The following is a 22,605-nucleotide window of genomic DNA, read 5'->3' as shown; positions in this document are numbered from 1 at the left end:
AGTACCAAGTGAGCATTTACTGTTGTGCTGGGAAGTCTCAGCTCCAGATTCCTGACTGATGGATATGTAGGATGTTCCCTGTAGTGTGCAGCTGGGTTTCCTTAGGCATGACAGGGGCAGGAATGGGTTCACCTAAGGAGGGCAGCATTGCTGTCCTTGTCTCTGTTAGGAAGGCAGCTGACTGCCGTGGGCTGGGGGCAGAGCTTCCCCAGCTGCCCCTTAGGTGCATTGTCTGGAGTCACTGTCAGCAAACGGGCACTGCATATGGGGAAAACTGCTGTATGTTACTGTATTTGGAAGACTTACTCTGATAACCTTTGTAGATAATCAATCTTGAAAGCATCAGCTCATTCTTAATAACATGAGAAAACAAACTCAGTAGTATGAGGGATTTTTTGTGTATAAATTGAGGATATGTTAGAGTTGTGGCATCAAACTGCCATGAAGATATTTAGAAGCACGGAAGTAAAAACTAGGCCAGCCTTTCCATATTCCTGGTAAGGGGTCAGAAATCTAATGGGCAAAAAGTGATTAAATATAATAAAAATTAACTGGTCCTTTCTCAGAACTAAGGAGAAAATGGGAGGGTAAAATAACGTATTTGGTAACTAGAATTGGGGTTTTAAAAAAGTTTCTGTTCTGATGATGTCCTTGTCCTTTCATGTCTAAAGATTAAAAATGAACTTTTGAAAGATGTAGACAACGCAATTGTGTGGGTTTTTTGATAAGCATATCCTGGAGATCTTCAATTACAGTATGGTAGTGAACAGAGAAAACTAAATGATGTAGTGCCTCTTGGTTAATGGTATATATGGCGTTCTAGATAATAAACAGACATGACAGATAGATTTCTTATTCTAAATTCAACAGAACTGGGTCACTGTTTCTTTTTTTTTTTTTAGTAGAAGTTTTGCAAAATGCACCTTATCTTTTTTCATTTCAATTCACCTCAGATCCTCAGGATCCTCATGTTTTTGTAGTTTACCCTTCAATGTAGCACCTAGCTGTCTACAATGTGATAATGTGAGCTACAGATCTGCTTTTTACAAGGGTGAAGTTTTAATTTTTTTTAAGCACTGAGTGATGTAGCACCTTGATGTTAGGAAAACAACAGAGGCACTGTGGCTGTCGCATAGGCAGGATACTGGCAAACCTTACTGCAGGGAATACCATTCCTCTCCTTAACATCAAACCTGAGAAGCAAACTAGATTTCAAGAACTTTCATGTAAGTGTGAATGTTTTGAATAATGAATGGTGGTGTGTTAAATTGTTAATACTTTATCTACAAACTTTGATTTGAAGTAGTTCGTCTTACTGCCTGTGTGTACTTCATTTTTCATGGCTTACACACTGATTAAATCTTGTCACGCGATAAAGCTGTTTCCTCATTGCTTTCTTGCTTATTTTTAAAATGTATTTTTAAAAAATGAATTTTTAAAATTTATTTTCCTTCCTCCTGACAGACATCTGTAACTTGTTTTCCATCTCTCCTTCTTTACCTTTTCATTAAGGTTTGACTTTGTGAGATTTTGATGGTATGCTTGCCCTTCCATGAGTTTTTCATTACAGGCCTATTTGTGGTCTTTCCCTATCCCCCAGTGGTTTAAAAAGTGGCATAAACTCCATTCCTTGGAACATTTTCAGACTCCCTCCCACACACATGCGTGTTCCCTGCCTAGATGAACTATCTCGAGTCTATATTTGGAGACTGAGAGTGTCTGGAGGATAAATCTGTGTTGGCCACAGTACTGCAAATATCAAACGAATTCACAGTTTTAAGTATTATGTTAAGATAAGAATTTGGCTAATTAGTTTTGGTGTAATTATTAGAAGACTGTGTCATAAGATAGTTAATCCAGTGAATATGTTTGTGTGATGCCAGTTTTATTAGACTTGAAATCATAATAAATCAGCTCTTTTTACACCTGAGAAGGATTAGATTTTGTGACAGCAATTAGGCTTTAATAAGGTGTACCGGTTGAAACAGGACAGACTTTTCTTGGGTTGGCCAAGGGATGTCTTTTGGGGCGAAATACATAGGATTAGTGTTTAACAAAGAGGCGCTGTGGAGAAGACATGATATTCTGCTTTAAGCAGAGGGAAGAGTGTTTAACCCCTTACTTAGGCTTGGATTCCTGCACTTAATTCACACATTGAAACTGGAAATCTAGATGCTGGATGACCCCTGTGGAATGGTAGCTCCTGGTGCTGCAATACTCCTCTGCCAGGCACTTCAGCGTGGAGCTCTTCCAGAGAGATTCCATGTGCTGATTAGTTCCTGGTATTGCTGCCAACTCCCACTCTGCCCCTCACTCTCACGTTTAAGTAATGTCCTTTGAAGAAGCATCTTTAAGTCAGCCACACTGCTGTCCCCATCACCAGAAGCTTGGGACGCTGTGGTTCTCTGGTTTTGCTCTTTGCTTGCAGTAGTTACTGGCATCTGTGACTTAAACCTCATATACTAGGTGCAGCTTATGGGAGTTGGAGTTGGCTTTGCTTTTGTTCTTTGATGAGTTCTTACAGAAAGCTTCTTATTCTGTTAAGATAAAAAATTAAAAAAAAAAATTATAAAGTAGATATTTTAATGTTCCTTGTTACACAGAGCCCATGGATCAGGAACAGCGTTTGTTTTGCTACACTCATTGGAAGTGAAAGGTGTTGTTTGAATTTTCTGTGGAGTGTGAAGACTGGTCAGGTCAGCTGGTTTCTCCTGCCTCAGCACCCTCAGGCACTTGTCTCTCAGCAGTCTGCCATAAGAATCCGCTGACCAGCTCTCAATTCTCCCCACAGCTGCAGAAGCCATTAAAATGTGGTAGTGCTGACAGGCAGAAATGCTGTAAAAATGCAAATTTTCTTGTGCTGAAGGGCAAGATGCCAAGAAATGCTTTTCAAAATGTTTCACTGCTGCATAAGGATTTAGGGTAGTGAATACAGCTGGAATGCTAAGTTTTAAGCAATGTGAGAAGCTTTTGCCATTAGTAAGTTCAGTAGTATTTTGATTCTTCAGTAACCTGAGGACTTTGGTGCAAAGGTTTTGCTTTATGTCCTTTCTTTTTCTTTAGTTTTATTTTTAACAGAAAATAATGGGCTAAGAGGTGATGTTCTGCTCTGTTGGTGCACAAAGGAAGGAGTGCTTCCTAGGCTCAAAAATGGCTCTGAGGTCACCTGCCTATATGCAGTTCTTAGAAGCTCTATAGAAAAGGATAGAAGGGTATGCTGTGTTACAGCAGATATTTTAGCTGCTTGGGCCCACTGATGCTCTGTAGAGCAGTGGCCAAATCAAATGCACAGAATGGTGCCTGTGACTCAGTCAGTAGAGTACTGAGCCAAGGAGATTGCTTTTTCTTTAAAAGTAAGATGCTTTAACTAAAATAATTATGTCTTCTGTTGCAAAAGAAAGTGGTGGTGACTGCTTTGTGCAGATTTTAGAAAAGGCAGTGACATGATAGAAAATTTTGGAATTATTTTTCCTTCCTCTCTCATCTGAAATAATATAAAAACTGTGTAACAGTTGACTATCAAGATGTTTCAAAGGATGTTATTTTCTTCCCTTAGCCATGGTTTAAAGAAAGGGAGGAGTTGATGATATTTCTGCTTTTCCCCACTGTGGTAATGCGCTTTCTATTGAAACAATACAATAATTTCCTCCTCTGCTAGTCCTCCTTTGCCCTGTATGAGCTGTTCAGGCATAATGTGCATGATAAATTTTCTCTGAAGTGCAGTCATCTGCATTGATGTGCTGTATTTGTGTTGTTGTATTTATGTTGCTGTATTTCATCTTAGCTCTCAGTTTTACATCAGATGATGCATAACAAGGACAGGTAGGATTCGGAAAGGGCTGCTTTGCAGTTCAGCAAATTACTTTTCTGAAGATTGTCACTACCACCTTCAGAATGCTTTACACAAATGTAAATAGTAAGCCAAAATAATGTCTCTTCTATCTACTTTCCTATAACACTACTGAGGTGCATACTGAGTATTTCATGAGCATTTCTTGATTCAACATATGAAGAAAACAGGAGCTCTTTGTAGTCATCTCAACAGTACACAAATATAGAATTAATACATATACCTCAGTAATGTCTAATTTCAATCTGAGTAGTCAGGAAAGGGGCATAAAAGATTCTCACAAGTTACTCAGAAAAATTTGGGTCACACAGAGCTGTCTGCAGTGTTCCATGCACAGTGTGGAAGTCCTATTGATAGGAGCAAAATATAAAGAAGGCAGAAAATATTGTACCCTCCCACAGGGGAATGAAACTGAAAAATGTTAAATGTGGGATGTTTAACACTGTTTGAGAAGCTCAGTGTTGGCACAAACGTACCCTGAAGGTGTGCACTAATTACAAAAGAGTAGGTTAGCTTTTTTTAATCTCAGCAACCACTTGCTTCTTTTTTTGTAATCCTTTTGTAATCAAAGACCTATCAGCTGGATAATTTGTTGCTGCACCAAACTTGTTTATCCTTAAGCTTATCTGAGAAAATATATTGCAAAATCCAGGAGTTATCGGTGGGCCTGACTGAAGTTTAATCAACTCTGTTATGGTATTAAAGTATTAAAGTATGGTATTACCTTCATTGTCACCCTGATGTATTTGTGGAGTAATCAAGAGTTATTATTTAAAAAACCCAATTTCTCTAAATTTTCCCTATTTATATTGGCCTAGTATGCTATTAGATAAATAACATATGTGTATCAATTCTAAAAACAAATTAGTTGTAGATTCTTTCCAGAAAACTTAGGTTTGTTTATGTATCTTTTATCTGGAAATAAACTGTAACTACCATGTCTAGAGCCTTAATACACAAGTTCTGAATTCACTGTTTTTAGTTATAAGCAAGATGATTTTATTTTAAAAATCTACTAAAGATAATAAAAGCACTTAATCAAATTCAAAGACTTAGCTACAACCAACAAATGGTTTGCTTTTAATTTCTTTGGAAGGCAGTTGCGGGGTTTAAACAGTAACAAAAATTAAAGAGTAAACATCTATTTTCTAAATACTACCTTTTATTTGGAACTAATTTATGTCAAATGGGAAGTAAATTGTCTTCATAACAATCTTTGTCGTTGTTGCTGCATCTTCTCTTTTCCTCTCCTTTACTCTCCAGATCCAGCAATCCATCATGATGATGGTATGTACCTTTTTTTCCTCTCTTCCAGGTTTCAGGTAATTCCATTCTTTGAACTCATACTGTTGCTAATAATGTGACAATGAAGAGGGACATTTGTTTGACATATTCAAGCTTAGTGGACTTCTATGTGTCTTACCATCTAGCGAGACAAGAATGCTGATTTGCCTTTTATTAATAATGACTCTAATGTGGGATTCTCTTCCTACACATAAGTGACAAGTTAGGAATATGAAATAGCTGGAGTTAGAGTGGAGAAACAACTACCCTTTGGTTATTGTTCCTCAGACCTCAGGAAATATTCTGTGTTAGGCTTTGTTCAAGGTCAAAAGCAGTGGCAAAGCATTGAGCTCTCCTATCCATGTCTCTTTTTAATGAGGTGTGTTGTAAATATTGTTCTACAGTTTACTGCCAATGTTTTAGAAAGCTAATACTAGAAGGTCATCACATTGCATGCACAGTGGGCAGTCTTGAAATTGTGCAGAATAGCTGATTGCACAAAATGTAGCTAAATAAAAATTACCCATCTCTGTATCAGAAAGAGAAAAAGAAAGGATCTTTGCTCATTCTCTGAGGAACATATTCCCAACAGGGATTTTTTTACTATTATAGTTAAAAATCCAAGAAGGCTCTTTTCTGTTGGGTAAGCAGCTCAAATCAACCATTCTAAAAGCAAAGCACTGCTCACCTCACTCTGGCTTGGTGTGATGTTGGACCCATACTGGTGTTAGATTAAAGTAGTTAGGATAGTAATCAATGAGAGCAGAGCATGGAAAAGGAGTAACTGAATTCTCTATCACAGTGCTAATGAGGCAGTCAGGGTTGTTTATGTCTCTCTCGAGCCTTTAAATGTTACTGCCAAGCATTTTGCTTCTATGGGAAACTGTGTTCACGTCTTTCCTAAAGTACTCCTCACAACTCCCTTCCATCAGATCCCGTGGGTAGGAAGGGAGAGTGGCTGTAGGAAAATGTGCTGTGACCACTGCTTGCACCAGCAACAAATTGGGGCATCTTGTCTCCATCTCCATCTCTGGCTGCTTATTTCTTATCTCTGAGTCTCTCTGCTGCTGTATTGCTAATTATCTGAATCTGGAATTAGCATGTTTGAATGCAGTAACTGCTGAGTTGAAAGGTGAAAATACTGCTGCAAGTCTGTACTGGAGTAAAGTGTTTCTGCTTGGTCTCTCGTTTGAAGTGAGAGTCTACATCACAAACTGCTTCCAAATTATGCTATCAAGCGTTTTCATTGTTTGAAGAGTTAATCTCTTAAATCTACTTAATTTACTTCTTCCCCTCCTTCCCAACCCCAATTTACCTTATTTTAAATACTTAACTGCTGCTTTTTTTGGTTTTTTTATTAATATGAGAGTGAAATGAAGATTTTTAATAACAGCATTATTTAATGAAGAATAAAATTCAGATTTATTTAATATGCAAAACATTTTTAGTAAATTCAACACTACTTGGAAGTCTGTATTTCGGCATGGCACTGAAGTAGTGCAAAAATAACACAAATTTTCCTATTTCATTAACCATTTTTAAAACCAGTGGGTTTTAAAAAAACATGTCCCATTTGCTTGGAAAAGAAGCAATTTGAGATAATAAAATGGAAAGCATTTTCAAGTTGCTGAGACTTTTACTCTGCATTTGAAGTCAACAGTGGGAAAGGTGATTTTCGTTACAGATGCTATTATTTTGTGTATGACTACTAACTAGCAGCAAAAAACTTCTGCTAATGCTTAGCAGTATCTTGCTGAAAAATTGCAGTAATTTTCTTTTATTCATGTGTGTTCATTCCTGACTTTGTTTCTTCTTGTACTGCAATAAAGTCCAAATTCCAGGTAGTTAATAATTCAACTATTCCGTTTTTGGGAGTTGTACAAGACGGTGCTTTGTGTATGGGGTTTCTGGATTTGGGGCCTTGAGTGTTTTTGACAGAAAAGTTGATGTCTTCTACCTACAATAATATTTATTTATTTTTAATTATAAACTCCTGGAATGCTTAGGAGCAAAGGCACTGGAAACCCTAGGTCAGACAGTCAGTCAACCTAGTGCAGCTCAAATACAGTCTTGATGTCTCACCAACGCAGAACTATTCAACTGATGAAAGGTCCCCATTTCAATTTGTACAGAGCTCATTTTTTTGAGGAGTGGTACATGCGGGGGAGATGTTCAGTATAGATTATGTCGACAAAGATTCTTAGTGTTTTTGTTGTTGATGGAGGCTTTTGTGTTTGTTTGGTTTTTTACAGCAAACAATTGTTCTAATCCTCATTTTACTTGCTTGTTGTCTTTTACTTATTTGACTTGTAGCAGCAAGCTTGCAATGGCAGAACATGTTTCTTTTTCATACAGTCCCACTCTCATGGGACAGTCTGTGTGCTGAGGAGAAGACATCAATGCATGTTTTTTGGCTTTCATATGCTTTGAAACTGAAGTAATTTCTTTTTCATGAGATCATTCTGTTATGGCTCACTGGTGTACTTCATAACAACAGTGTAATTACAAGTTATGTTGCTATTGCTTCTTGATTTTAATAGCTGAAATGACAAAATATAATAATGAATAAATTTTTCATGTTCCTGTATTTTAACAAAGATGGATTTACACTTAGCAATGTGATTCTCATGTATTCCAGTTCAGACATTCTAGAGCTGAAAACCTGGCTAAAACTTCTCCCTATGTTATGCAAGATACATTGTTATTTTAATTAACTAACATATTCCTTCTTTCACCAAAACTCTCGAAATTTCGATTGCAATGTAGTTGTTAAATACAGAATTAAATTTCAGCAATAATGTAGGAGATAAGGAAGAACTGTCTAGAAGATATATAGACATCATAAATATAAAATAGTATTATGAACTTTAGTTTAGACTGAAAGCTACTATTCCACATTGGAAGCAGGAGAATAATACATTAAAAGGTAAAACAAATTGAATGTTAATAAACCAAACCAAAATGCTTTATAATTTCTTTCATTTAATTTTAATTTGCCACAAACACTACACCTGAGTTCTGTTAATTTCTTCTAGATTAAATGTCATATATTTTTAAAAAATCAAATAATAACCTACAATATTTGGAATTAATTTGATTGAAATATATTAAATCCTTCTTTAGATTTGTGCCTACAGAAAATCTTGCTAAGCATGCTACATTTTCTTTGCATCAAAGAGTCTAATTATTGAGATTTCTTTTAATAGTGGCAAACTAGTAATGAACTAGCTACACAGCAAAATTGTTTTTGAACTGTCTTTTCACTATTTTATTCTGCATATTCTCAGGTTGTGTAGTACTATGTTATGCTCTTAAGTGTTATTTTTGATACAACTCAGGTGTGTTGTTCCTTGTTGGGGGTATCATTAGTCATTTATTTATTGGAATCTGAGCAAGTTTAGGGATGTTCAGTGTCTGTGCCAAGCTGTGCTCAGGCTCAGTCTAAAAGATACAATATCACTCTCTTGCTACGGAAGACCATATCTTTTTTTTTTTTTTATTTTACTGGTGTTTATTTGCTACTGAAAGAGTACCACATTTTTTTAAGCATTTTTCAGACAAAATGTGCCCCACTGTATCATGCTGTTCACAGAGCTACCATCTTGAGTCCGCATCTGATATTTCTCTGTTTTCATTGATGCTGCAGAATGGAGTGTAACAGGAATAAGCCAAATCCATTTCCAAGTATCAGTGCCTGAAAGGTCTGTCCTAAACTTGAAAGCTTGAATATACCTAGGCAATTGGGAGTGCATCTCTGGCTTCTTATGCATTTTGCCTGTGGGTTTTTTTGAGGGGTGGAAAGATATTACCAGTGTTTGATTCAGATCTGTCCTGCTTGCCCTGCTTTTTATTTTAATAACCTCCATTGGAATTTATAATTTTGTAGTTTTCATTGTTCTTATTGAATAGACATACTATGTGGTGACTTTTTGAGTTTCCTATTTACTTTAACTTTCTAATTCCAGGGATCAAAGTAGTTTCCCAAAGATTTATTTTCCAGACATGCAATTTATAGACTGATAACTATTTTACTGTGTATGTTTGTAAGGAGTTGAAAAACCCCTTTCCATTATAAATAGGCTTGTGGTAAAAATTGTATTTTTCTGATTGTACTTGAGCTAGTGGCAAATAAAACAGTGATTTTATTAATCTAGTTATTCTTTAAAGCCAGATAGAAGGAAAAGAATATAGAGAGTATAAAATAAGAATCATTCAAATTGTTTATATCTGTGTTCTCAAAGTTACAAAAATGATTGTGTTATTATCCAAGTGCATTTTTTCCCAGGATAGATTTCCAGAATAAACCAAAACCAGAATAAATCAAAACCTGAAAAATCAAATAAAGCAGTGAGAATGTGCCAACATAAACTTCTGAAACTGAGTTGGTAACTTAATGTGTATTTGAAAGTCTGTCAGCCGAGACCTGAAGGATTAAGGAAAATTGGGAAAGGAAGTTATGTTGCAACATACTTGGGGAGAAGAGGCAAAACCATTATTTGGGAAAGAGATGTAACTTTATATTGAAAGAATTCTTTTATGAATGCTTTGTAAGGCAAATAAAGTACTGACAAGCATTCATCATAAAAATTGTGATGAATTGAGTCAGAATACAGCTAATGGGAGAGGGCAAATAAGATGGAAACTGTCCAGACAAAGGAATATTGTAAGTGATTTATTTCTCATCTCTGAGGTACTCAGAATATGGACAACCCTGGTTACCTACGACTGGTCATACTTTAAAACAAGTCAGTGGAGTATTGTTGTAAATTTCTCCATGCACAAGAGTAGGTCCTGACCTGAACATCTGTTTCAGCTAGAGTATAGTATTTCAGTGTTGGTTTTTGAAGTTTTTTTCTCCTGTGACCAAGAAGTGTTTCACCATTTAATAATGCCAGAATTAGAAAGACCAGACAATATGCTGTGGTGGGTTGGCCTTGGCTGGATTCCAGGTGCCCACCAAGGCTACTTTATCACTTGCCTCCTCAGCTGGATGGGGGAGAGAGAATCTAACACTCATGGGTCAAGATAAGGGCAGGGAGAGATCACCCACCAGTTACTGTCATGGGCCAAACTGACCCTGCTTGGGGGAATCAGTTTAATTTATCACCAATTAAATCAGTACAATAATGAGAAATAAACCCAAATTTTAAGAACACGTTTCCCCCAGACCTCCCTTCTTCTCAGGCTCATCTTCACTCCCAGGTTCTCTACCTCCTTCTCCCCAGTGATGCAGGAGAAGGGGAAAGGGCTGTGGCCAGCTCATCCCATATTCTCTGCCATTCATTCTTCCTGAAGCAGAGGACTCCTCACACTCTTCCCCTGCTCCAGTGTGGGGTCACAAGTCCTGCCAGCAAACCTGCTCCAGCATGGAGCTCCTTTTTCCACAGGTTCACAGGTCCTGGCAGGAGCTTGCTCCACAGGGTAACAGCCTTCTTCAGGCGCATCCACCGGCTTCTCCATAAGGTCCTCCATGGGCTGTAGGTGAATTTCTGCTCCCTTGTGGACACCCCATGGGCTGCTGGGGGACAGTTACCTCACCATGGGCTGCAGGGGAATCTCACCTGTGGCACCTGGAGCACCCCCTCCTGTGGGAACTCAGGATATTCCCCTGGCTTCTCTGGAGTCTGTACAGGGGGTTCAGAAGCCGTGGTAAGGTGCCAAAAATCTCTGTGAGTTTAATTTAAGTCTCTGGGAGAAATTACCATCTTTATATACAGAATTACAGAGTTACAGAAATAAGTAGAGTGTAAATTGGTGTGTTAAAAGGTAGAAAAGTAAGGTTTTAAAGATTGTTTATATTAGGGGGTTTTTAACACAAGATGGGGGATTTGTGGCATAGTAAAAAATTCTTTTTCTTCATGGCATCCATTTTCTGGGTTAGGATGCCAACTTGGGATTGGTGAAGGGAGAACTGCTCGGTGTAAAGTGGGTATAAAGTATTGGTGATTAATTGTAAATCAAGTAGACGTAAATTAGGGTATAAAAGATAAGTCCTGCCCCGGAGGGCAGGAGAGCAGCTTTGGATGAGTTGCAGAGTGGACTGCTGTAAGGTAGACAGAAAATTCCTTAGATAAGAAAGAATAAACAACTTTGGAAACTTCTGAACATCAACTCTCGAGTCTTCTTTCATGCCCTGCTGCGCCCTGACTGCAAAATAAGAGCTCTCAGACCACCCTTTGCTATGCAGGTGAGTGATCTCTGACCATAAAAAAGGTCGCCGCCTGTCACACCCTCCCACTTTGTCTGCACTGAGACTGGTGTGTGCAGGGCTGCTTGTCTCACATATTCCTGCTCTTCTCTGCAGTTGCAATTGCTCTTGCACAGTAGATTTTGCTCCCCTTCTTAACTGTGTTATCCTGGAGGTGTTAGCACCATTGCCTTGGCTAGTGTTAGGTCCATCTTGGAGCTGACTGGTGTTGGTTCCACATGGCAAACCACACCTTGTGTGCTGAAATGCAAATTTTGCAGAAATTAGGAGCTGAAGCGCAGACCATAATACAAGTGGTTTTAGGTTTTTGTAATATATTAAAAAATGTACCCCAACCAGGCAAGGTTTCTTGTACTCTGCATTTCTAACACTGCTGCCTTTTTAGCAGAGTTCTCCATCTTGTCCTTCAGCAAAATTGGGTTTCATGATTAAAATATTTCTGATCTGGGAGATATGCTCAGACAAAACCAAGCAGAGCTCACACCACTGAGCTCATGACCTTACCAGGTGAGGGTGTATGTGTGTGCCTGTCTTTAGAGAGTGAGCAGTAGATGGAGAGCAGAAGAGCTGAACTGTAAGCATCTTTGCATCTCTGCTTTTGGATGGGTGTCTTAAGCACCATATCAAGGGTGTAGACAGGTATGTGTGTGTGTGTGTTGTGGTGTGTTTTGTGTTGTCTGTGGAAACTGAGGGTAGGAAATAATGCAGAGTTCACAGGACCTGTAGAATGAGCAGCTGGGTAAAGAGAAAGGGTGTGATTTATTAAATTTTGTGTTTTGTGTGTTGTGTGTGGGGGCCCACTGATGAGGCTGCTCCTAAGTGGATCCTGTCCCTTACAGCAGATATTACATAGCCTCAAATGGCTTTCTACAGTGCTTTTGATTATCAATAACCATTTAAACTAGACTGTTGAAAGCATTCACTTGCAACTTTAATTCCTTGCAAACTGAATATTTGTAATCCTTCTACATACTGACAATTCATTCTTTGTATGCATAAAATCATGAGGCACATAAAATTGCTGGGCCAGAATTAACTAAAGTTGATTATTAATGAGCTCAGACAGTTAATGGATTTGAGATGTGAACTACTACAGAATTCTTTATATATATTTCCTGGAGGTTATTTAAAATGAGTAAGTTGAAGCTAAGTTTTGTTCCAAAGGAAGTGTTAGGCATTTTGTTATTCACTTTAGGGAGTCTAGGTTTTAATTTGTTTTCCTTCATCACAATCCACCATCTGCCTCCTCAGGTGAGGGACACATGAGGGATCTGTGAACAGTTTCCATAAACAGTTGGCTTGCACCTGGGAGGGCTGAAGGAAACCTATCACTTTTGTGAGAAGTTTTTGCTTGCCAGTGGACAAAAGGAGAGACAAAGGGCTGACATTTTGTTACTGTTTTTCTTTCTCTCATCACTATTATTATAAAGTTGTTTAGAGTCTCTTGTTCTCTGTGGTTTTGTCTCCATTTTTATCTCTGGAGCATCAGTAAGGAGGACTTTGTTTTGAAGGTGCTGTGCAGATTATCAGTAATTTGTGTTATTTATTGGTAGTCACTGGGACCAAGGGACAGAGACATACTTCGAGATGTTTCTCCTGCCACAGCATCTCCATTGACATGCATAGTTTGATTAAAGAGAGTCATCAAAATTCTTCCTTCGGGACAGATATTATTAAAACATTTATTATTTATTTATTATTGAAACATTCAGTTATAACTGAAGTACCAGCTGACAGAAACAAATTCCCTTGCTCTTTCTCAGTCCTGAGTCTTCTCTGGGTTTGGGAACAGAGATGTGAAGTCTTCAGAACAATATTCTCTTTTCAAAACATTTTCTTCTATAGTGGAAGTCTGGGGTAGTCGCTTCAAAAATTGTGTGATAAGGTGGTAGGCACCTACTCAGAATTATAGGTTATTTATTGAGGGTCCAGGTGTTTTTACCAGTAAGGCCTAGGAACAATAAATTAGTCCAATTGTAATCTTTTGTTTGTCTGTCCTTTCATCTATCTTTCTGGCTTGACATAGTACTAATATGGTGTGCAATATATTCTTGTCCAGGATATGTTAGATACTGCACAAAACCAGGATTGACACTATTTATACCTGACAGAACTTAGTCTTGAACTTGTGATAATTTTGGATAACATGACAGAACAACTTAGTCTTGAACTTGTGAAAATGTTGGATGTAATAACCTTTCATTATATCTCTAAAGTATCCACCAGAGGAATTAGTCTAGAGTGAATGCAGCTCCTGAGAAGACTGGCATGGAGCAAGGCAATTCCTATCTCAAAATGTTGAGTTTTCATCAGATGTTTCTATCTTGCAGTGGGAAGGTAAAATTTCAGCAATGCAGACCAGTGTCAATCTTTATTCTTTGAGTAAGCCTGAATAAACTCTTTACTATAAGATACTACAGCACACAGCTTCTAAGTATTAGAGACTTAAACAAATTAGTTACAGTTTAATCTATATGGGTACTGCAGGCAGTCCTGATGAACTTGCCTTTAGTTGTGTTAACTGAGAAACTTTAGGTCCACAAAATACCAAAAATGGTAAAATTAAATAATACAGAGTTTTTTATAGGGAAAAGGATTGGCCTGAGTAATGAGTAACCAATAAATGTGGAGTTTTTTTCTCTTTTTGGATCAAGGTAAGATGGCTTCATAGCTAATCACTTTGTATAAGATAAATTAATAGGACATTTTGTGTTCCTCTGATCTTGAACCTATTTTATGTAGAGATTCCTAGTTGTGAATGTCCAAATTAATTTAGAAACATAAATGCTGAACTAGAGTATGTTAGGGAATATTTCTACTTTATTACTTAGTGTTCTTATTGAAGTTTCTTTGAAATAAGCTTTATTTTTGGTTTTATGTATCTACATTTCTTATCTTACAGTTGGTTTTGTTCTGTAATAATTTAATTAATCATCTTCATACATCTCATTCGCTGTTGCAAGTGAATTTTCTACATCCCATCTGTATTGCTTTAATTTACTGATTATAATTTGCTCATTATAATTTATGATTAAGTCAAGAAAAATACTTTCATCTGTTGTGATGAAAGTCTGGTCTCTTTGGAATAGGTTACTTGAAATATGCTTCCCCAGGTAGTGTTTGTAAGTTAACATATCTTCTGCTTAAAAAAAAAACCTGTAAATTTTACTTTGGTGTTATGCAATACTTTAACACAGATGTTGGGAAGAGGGATTAAAATTTCCCTTTATTTTGTATGAGATAGGTCTAGCAGACTAATGTATCTCCAGTGATAAGATAATTGACTAATTTACCAAGGTGAGGCAGTAGATGTACTCTGTATCTGTAGTCTGAGCAAATGCTTTGGTGGGTGAGAAATTACCACAAGGGAAGGCAGCAGTGGTACTGTAACATCATGAACAGGGAATGTACAGCAGTATTTTTTGAGAATCAGTGATGTTCACTGTTGCATATAGGTAAAGCTTTATAAAATAAAGGCATTGTTACCCTTGTAAAATCATGGCTCAGGTCTGCTACTTGGGCTAAGTAGAAGCGGAATATGGGAAATGACTCAGCTGAATTAGAGGCAGAAAAACAAGTTATATAACCATTATGTGTTCATATCATGGTGTATGGTAGTTGGTTGGATTATGTTTGTTTGGATTGAAAAATGTAACTGATGAAGACCTGACTGCTTTAAAAGGCCTGGTTTTTGCAATAAAGCAAAGTCTCCTTTGCACTGCCAGGGGACTCTGCGGTGCTCAGCATCGTACAGCTCACTATCATATTCTAATAAGTATACTTCATGCTCAAAGAGTAGGATGAGAACTATTGTGACTGTTTGGAAGAATTTGGGAGTTCAGGATAATATCATAGAAGGCAAAAGGTCATCTTCTGGTCTGGAGTTACAGAAAAGTAACTCAATACTGCAAAGCACAAAATCGTTCATTTGCAGATGAAAATCAAGAATGGATGCTGCAAATGAAGAACTGGAGGCGCATGCGGATTAGAGCAAGGCATCTTACTTTATTATTGACATGGGCTCTTTGACTTTTCATAGACTGGGATTGAATGAAAAACTTTACGCAATTTCTTGGGTTGCTGGAAATCACTGTAAAACATTAGCGTTTATAATGGTCACTTCTTATATTTAATTTTTTCTTAATTGTGAGAGTGTTAAATATCAAAACAGGTACCCAGAGAGGATTGTGTGATCTCCATCCTTGGAGATAACAAAAAATTTACCAGACAAAGTGATGAACAACCTTTTCTAAGAGGACCTGCTTTGAGCAGGAGTGAATGACCTCCAGAGGTATCATCTAACCTGAATTATTTAACAATACTGTCTTCTGGTTTGTTTGCTGGATTGCCAGTAGGCTCTCGTTATTCTCTTCTGCAGTGGTGCTCTTCCTTATAGTCATGTGAGCTTTTTATGTGCATTCTTGGACAAGTGTTTGCCTTCCCTACATTTCAGTGTGACAGAGGTGATTCTGGCAGTCATTAATCTCCTGCTAAGAGTTAATTCTGGGTCTTTTCTGCACAAATTCTTAATATCTTTTTCTGCAGATCCCGTTGTGCAATTTCTTATTATATGGAGTGGGTTAACATCTCTGAATTGTTCTTTGCGGATTTTCTGTATTTTTACCTTATTTTTGTCATCCCTGCTTAACAACATTTCTCCTGATGCATACTTTGTGGAGTTTATCACTCCTTAAGTTCTGAGGTTATTCTGATCTTGAATTAGTTGAAAATAATAATAAAACATTTTCAGAAACAACAGGAGCAAAAGCTACTTCAAGTGTCAGCTGTTTTATTGGAACATGTTGCTTACAGTTTTAAAACAGGGCTGTAGAAATTTTTTTTTCTTATACCTGTTACACATCTCAACATTTTCTGTCTTTTAGTTGATTTATTTCTTTAGTCTTGGTGTCTTTTCACTTTATTTCACTCTTTGAACTTCTCAAATTACAGCAGTTATACAGAAGCAGGATATGACAAAGTGGGGAATGGCAGCTGACTGTAGAGCTTCCCAAAGATATGTTTCCCTATATAGATCATTAGAATTGAATTTTAACAACAAATAATTTTTTTTCTGAAGGCAGAAAGGAATTAAATGATAAAAAAATGCCCTTTCCTCACACTGAGAATGGAAAAACACTTTTTTTCAGATTTTTGAATTTGAAAATACATCTTTTGGTTTGTCATGGGGATATAAGTACCATTTTGGGTAACAGTTTAATTTTTGTCACTCCCAGGCAATAGTCCAACTGCTGTATTTTCTAGATTTTCCATCTTTCTGCTGTTTAAGGGAAACAATTCCTTAGGGAAACTGTAATAAAAGTAGATAGAATTGCTTAGAGATAGATGAAATACTATTTATATCAGGCAAGAAAAGTGCCAAGTACTTAATGCCATTTTGAAAGGCATTGATAAGTTTTTATCTGGAATATTGTGTGTAACTGACCATCAGTAATCAAGAAAGTTGAACTCATAGGAGAAGGTTTTAGAAGTGAAAAGTCGCTTTAATAAGAAAGATACTGAAGGCACTTGGCTGTGCAGGGTGAAAGCTAAAAAGGGAAATTATTGTCATCCATGAAAATAGCACAGGAGAGAGAAATTACAGGGTGGGATCTCAGTTATTGAGGATAAAAGCTACGCAGGTAAAAGGATATCAAATGAGGCAGGTTTCTGCTTAGGAAAGCAGCAAGATTAAAATATTCCAGTATGACTAGTGGCAGTAAAACCCCTTGCTTGTCCTATTATCTTTTCCTCACACAGATGCCAAGGTCATGGATTCAATCACTGTAGAGGCTGTTCACTTGAAGAGCTGGACTTGGTGGTCCTTGTGAGTCCCTGACAACTCAGAATATTCTGTGATTCTGCGAGAATTTAAGAATAGAGGCATATGAAACAAATTGCAAGGAGAGAGACTTGACCACCCTGGGAACCTTCTCCATTTGAGTTTGGAATATTTACTTAAGGTCCTACACACTGTCCATGGGATCCATTTTTAGAGCAATATATCAGGTTTTGTAATTGCTGCAGCTAAAATAAAGTTGCAGGAAACTTCCAAAGAGTTATCATTAGAAATAGTAATTAGAAGTCTTAGTTGTTACTACTGTGCTTCTTGTAATTAGGAAGCTGCCAAGTTATCTGTAAAACCCCTTAAAAAACCAAACCAAACCAAAAAAAAAAAAAAAAAAAAAAAAGAAAAAGCCATGCACAAAAAACTGTCACCAGCAAGCCAAATTAGACTTACATGAGGCATGCTATGTAAAGAATCGAATGATGAGAATTTAGGTAGCAATACTTAAAAGTATGTTCCTAGGTAATGTTTATTATCTGCAGAGTTTTTCAGAGGCCCATGCTGCTTCTTTCTAATGTAGTAATTCCTAGGAACTTGCCAAAAATTAATCCTACTCTGCCACTACTGCTTGAGTAACAAGAAGTGTCACTAATGAGAGCTTTCAGTCTACCTGGACAAATCAGATATGGTGGAGAAACAGAATAGAATACACAGATCTGTCCTGGAGATTTAGTAACAGTATTATGTTTTCTGCCAATTAAATAATTTGGAAGAAATTTATTGAGAGGAAGGCTAACTAAATGGAGCAAAACAACAGAGGTCATCTAGGGTTTAATACGTAGAAGGAGCCATGGGAGTGGTAGAGTTTCAAAGAAGGGCACATCTAGAGCAAGTGGGAAGAAAAAAAAAGATGGCACGTGGTTGGAGCAAGCTTTTTTTGATGCAGAGATGGCCTCAGAAAAAAAAACAAGACTGGCCCTGTCTTTAGAAAACCCAGTGATCCTCACAAAAGGACTCTGCTGACTCCATTCTGGCTTCCTTCCAGGGTTTCTTTTCTCAAGAGCAGGAAGAAAGAAAATCTCACAAGAATGAACAGTTCATTCAAAGGGATGCATTTTGAGTACTTACCAACAAAGTTTAAGCTTCATTGTATAAAACACCATCACAGTGAAGGATAACCATGAGACAAATTGTCTATTCCTTCTCACAAAGTCCTTCACAAGGAGCTGGAATGAATAAGCATCTGGGGACAAAAATTTGATGAGAAATATGGGAGCTAAAAGAATGAAGTAGTCATAGAGAAGCTGGTTAAGCTGCTTGAAGTTTGACAGAGCAGATGTGAGCTCCTGAAGTGCTGTTGTGACCCCAAATAAATTTCAGTCATATGCAAACGTTGATATGACATCTTTTGTTGGCAACGAATCTTTTTAATAAGATGAAAGTGCAAGCTGTTTTCCCTCTGTTGTTTTTAAACACTATTGTGAAATCACAGTCTGAAAGGAAGTCATTTTGGCACGTGATAGGGTGCTGAAGAGTTTTGTAGCACGTTTTAGACATGACGAGGACAGGGGCGTATCACAGACAGATTTTAGAGCTTCTTCTCATGATTCGTCATAGCCTAACAATAACCTAATGGAAGTGTCTTACAGAAATGTATACAAGGAACAGATGGCAATTTCTGTTCTTAGTCTATGTCCATTAAATAGATTTCACACATATCCCCGAGGCTTCTCTGTTGTGCATAAAGAGAGCCATGAGCAGAACGCTGCAGCGTTTGACCTCTGTATTGTGCCTTCTTGTGTGTGAAATTCAGCTACAACGTGCTCTGAAATAAATGATGATTAGTGTCTAGAGATACTGTTGCTTTCTTTGACATAAAAGTGCCTTGGTGTTTCATTTGAAAAAAAAATTGAGTAATTCAAACAAGAGATTGTGATATAAGATTTACTAGAAAATAAGATTTACTTGAACTTCAAGAATTTTTTTCTGATTAAAATATAGGCATTATTCAATTTTAAGAGGGCACAAATCAAAGCTCTGACAGCAACCAAAGAATTGCACAAATCTAGAAATGTGGTGTATGATGCCTTTTCTATTGATTATGAATTTTGAAAGGTCAACTTCCATCAGAGCCTGGGGAAAGTGAGATGATGGCTATGCCAGTTTAGTTCAAATAATGTCTTTTTGACATTTCTTGTGGCCTTATCAAACATTCCATTTTTGCATTATGATGTTTTGTAAATGTTCTTATCTCTGTGCTGAACTTTTAGGTAAAGTATGAAAGTTGTGCTATGTTTCAGCTCTGATTACTGATTACACAGCACGGTGGGGAATCAAGAACTGCCAGCACAGGCTGGATTTTGATAGTAATGATCAGTCATCAGTTCCTGCAAGATTTCACCTGAAGTTAAATGATGAGATACAACACCTGAATGTTTCCTAAAATGGAACTCCATTCTGTGTCTTGGAAATTCAGATGTAGTTGTCACTATTGCAGCACTAGTTGTCACTACAAGTAATTCTTCCCTCATGGAATAAGGCACTGGTTCTCATAGATGAAGGTAGGAAAGCTGGGACAATAAAGCATAGCATTGGAATAGTGTGATTTTCTAGTCAAACCAGCCTTAACTAAGTGGTTAATCTGTTGTTAATTTAGGTATTGAGTTCTTTTATTCCTCATGGATTTATATACAGAATTGAAATTAAGAGCAACTAGCAAGACTGCTATTATATCGGTTTTAGCTTTATTTTATTTTTAAATTTGCCTTTATTAAATGTAGCTATGCTTGTTTCTGGTTTGATGGCTTGGCTGCTCAGCTTCATAATGTAATTTTCCTTAGTTGGTGTCAAAAAAATTCTATCCAAGTCATAAACAGTGCAATATTTATAATTATTCCATAAAGTATTTATATGTTCTGTCATACTAGGTCCTTATCTGTTTGATCTGAATATATATAAATGGTTACAGAAGGTATAAAAAAGAGGATAAACTGTTTTGAGATTTGTATGTTCAGATCTGTACCTGAAAAATCTTCTTTTACTGAATTGGTGAGAAATGCCAGACTGAAGTCTAGAAGACTAAACTCTACATGCTGTCTTCTCAGCAAGTTAAAGGTCAATTCAGTAAACTAAAGATTTATTTTGTTCTCTGCATTCTTATGATGATAATTCTACCAGTTAGAGATTTCCAAGTCTCAGCTGTTGCTACTTAGTGATTACTGGTTATCAGATTTATTTTGCTTGTATGTGTAGACTTTAACAATCAGACAAGTTAATTTGCTTTTGAAATAATTTTAAAATGTCTATTTTATTATTTATTGTATCTTATATTTATTATATCTATTTATTATTATCTATTTTAGTTAGGTTTTCTCAAGTAGGGATGATAATGCTATGGTTCAGGCATAACATAACAGGGCTAGAAATCTAAAGCAAAACCACACAGTATTTTATTCCAAAAGGGTCTTTATATGTATTTTGTCTGTCTCTTTTCATTAGATTCTAATTTTTTTTTTCTTCTTCTATGTGTTTTTTTCTTATTGAGTCTTAATGATGCCAAATAGTTTTATACAATGGAAATAACAATCTTATTTCGACATTGTTTCAACGTTTAGAGAGCAAAGGGCAGTTGGTAAGGATTATTTTGGTATGCACCTGGATATGTAAAAGTGTAGGAAAAAGATCAGTATTGAGTGGTCTGTTCTGCATAATTCACAAGAAATCCTAAGTCTGCAGAAACCATATGAAAAGTCCTAAGGCTACTTAAGGCTCTGTGCTCATTGTACTTTATTCATATGTTTTCTTGAAATGAGGCAAATATCAGTCATGTCAGTAAAATAAATGTTTACTATTTAGTGTTTGCTATTCATTCATTCTTGTGCTCCTTTTTCACTTGTTACTTTATGTGACTGCTATCTTAGTTTCAGTATTAAAATGATCTTGGCAGGCTAGATTGAATTTCCAGCTAAGGTTCAGATTTGCTTCGACACTAGGGAAACACTGTCCCTAGTAGGGTGAAGTGACATTGTGGAACATCTGGTCAATTCTTTCCCTCTTTTGCATGCAGTTTTGCCTTTGGGAACTGAAAACTGCATCTGAAATGCAACTGTGAAAACTTCATTTTGTCACCTAAAATGTGTTTAATTATAAATCATTCACGGGTTTAAACCTTGGATGACTGGTGAATTTGTATAGTGGACCCTTCTTTTGAAACTTTTGTGCTTATGGTGTGTTACAACACAGATATTGTGCTATTCATCACAGTAGGACTTTAGTATTGGTACTTTCTTCTGAAGATGATGGTATCAGAGGGTGGGAATCATCCTTTTCATACATAAGAATCCATCCATGGGACAATCCAAAGACGAGAGGTATTCCAAAAGTGCTTCTAGTTACTTGACCTAGAGAATTGAGTCTAGTCTTTAACTGATAAAAACCAATATCGTTCCACTGACATAAGTGCTGACTGAAAATCTTATTTTCTATATTGTACCAACTGAGAATGTGGGACATAAAATCTGCCAAGATTAATGGATGTGCTCTGCATGTCTGCATGCTGTATTTGTCTTCTAGACATCGTGATGAGTGAGCACAAAAACAATTATGTGGGCACAGCAATAACAAAGTGATCTTCAACTTGATTACAAAAAATATAAAAAGGCCTAAGTGGTGAGGAGTTAAAGTGTGTTTCGAAATATAGTTATCATACTTCAATTGTTTCTGTGGACCGATAAGAAAAAATGAAAAAATCTAAGTGCAAAGAAGAGGCAACCATAGAAGGGGAAAGGTGCAAATTCTAATTACAGGAATTAACTGTTGTGCTTAAGGATGTACTTCAGTGAATCCTTGAAGTTGGCAGGGCTTTTTATTCCCACTCTTGTGCCACAGCCACCTCCTGCAGCTGCATGTTTAAAAGGACAAGCCACTCACTTGGCTGAACTGTGTCTTCTGAGTCCAGTCACAGATGTTATTCACAGAATTTCAGCCTCTGTTTAGGAAATCTGTCAAAATGTTTGCGGGAGGTGCAGGACACCTTAACCAGCTCTAGCTGCATGTTACTGAGCAAAGCATCTGTGTCTCTTGCATTTGTGATGGAAAGTGCTGGGGCCCTTTCTTAGGTCAGGGCGCCCTGGTGCCACGCTGGCCCACGTGAGCAGTGTGAGTGAGGAGTCACTGACTGACTCCTGTGGTGGAGAGCAGAAACCCAGGGCCAGTGTGTCCTCTTTTGCTTAAGGCAGCACAGCCTTTCATTTTAAATATCACTCCAGTCTGCTCTATCACATACTTGGAAATGTTGAAATGAAACTCTATACCTTGCATGTCTGCAGAAAAAATATATTTAATATCACAAACCTGAATTTATCTGCGTTCACCACAGATGTAATTCAAGAATAATCTTGAACTGAGCATTTATCATCCCAAGATTTTGTCTCTGGACATCAAGGTCTTCATGACTAAAATTAAAAAAGCAGACAAGTA

General features: G+C 37.0%; 1 protein-coding gene across 10 annotated transcripts in view; it reads left to right on the top strand.

Moving 5' to 3' along the window:
• The window catches only part of PLD5 (phospholipase D family member 5), a 179,879-nt gene that overhangs the window by 77,871 nt on the left and 79,403 nt on the right, over nt 1-22,605 (top strand). The window contains exon 1 of one of the 10 annotated variants that reach the window (XM_033054529.1): nt 5,119-5,137. The exons of the other annotated variants lie outside the window; for them this stretch is intronic. The gene's annotated coding sequence lies outside the window, so the exon portion shown is untranslated. Of the gene's footprint in view, nt 1-5,118; nt 5,138-22,605 lie in introns of those variants that run through there. 10 annotated transcript variants of the gene reach the window in all.

The sequence above is a fragment of the Catharus ustulatus genome, chromosome 3 (genome assembly GCF_009819885.2).
Source record: "Catharus ustulatus isolate bCatUst1 chromosome 3, bCatUst1.pri.v2, whole genome shotgun sequence".
Classification (NCBI taxonomy): Eukaryota; Metazoa; Chordata; class Aves; order Passeriformes; family Turdidae; genus Catharus; species Catharus ustulatus.
Note: the sequence above shows the minus strand (reverse complement) of the source record. Positions and strands in the feature narration are given on the sequence as shown.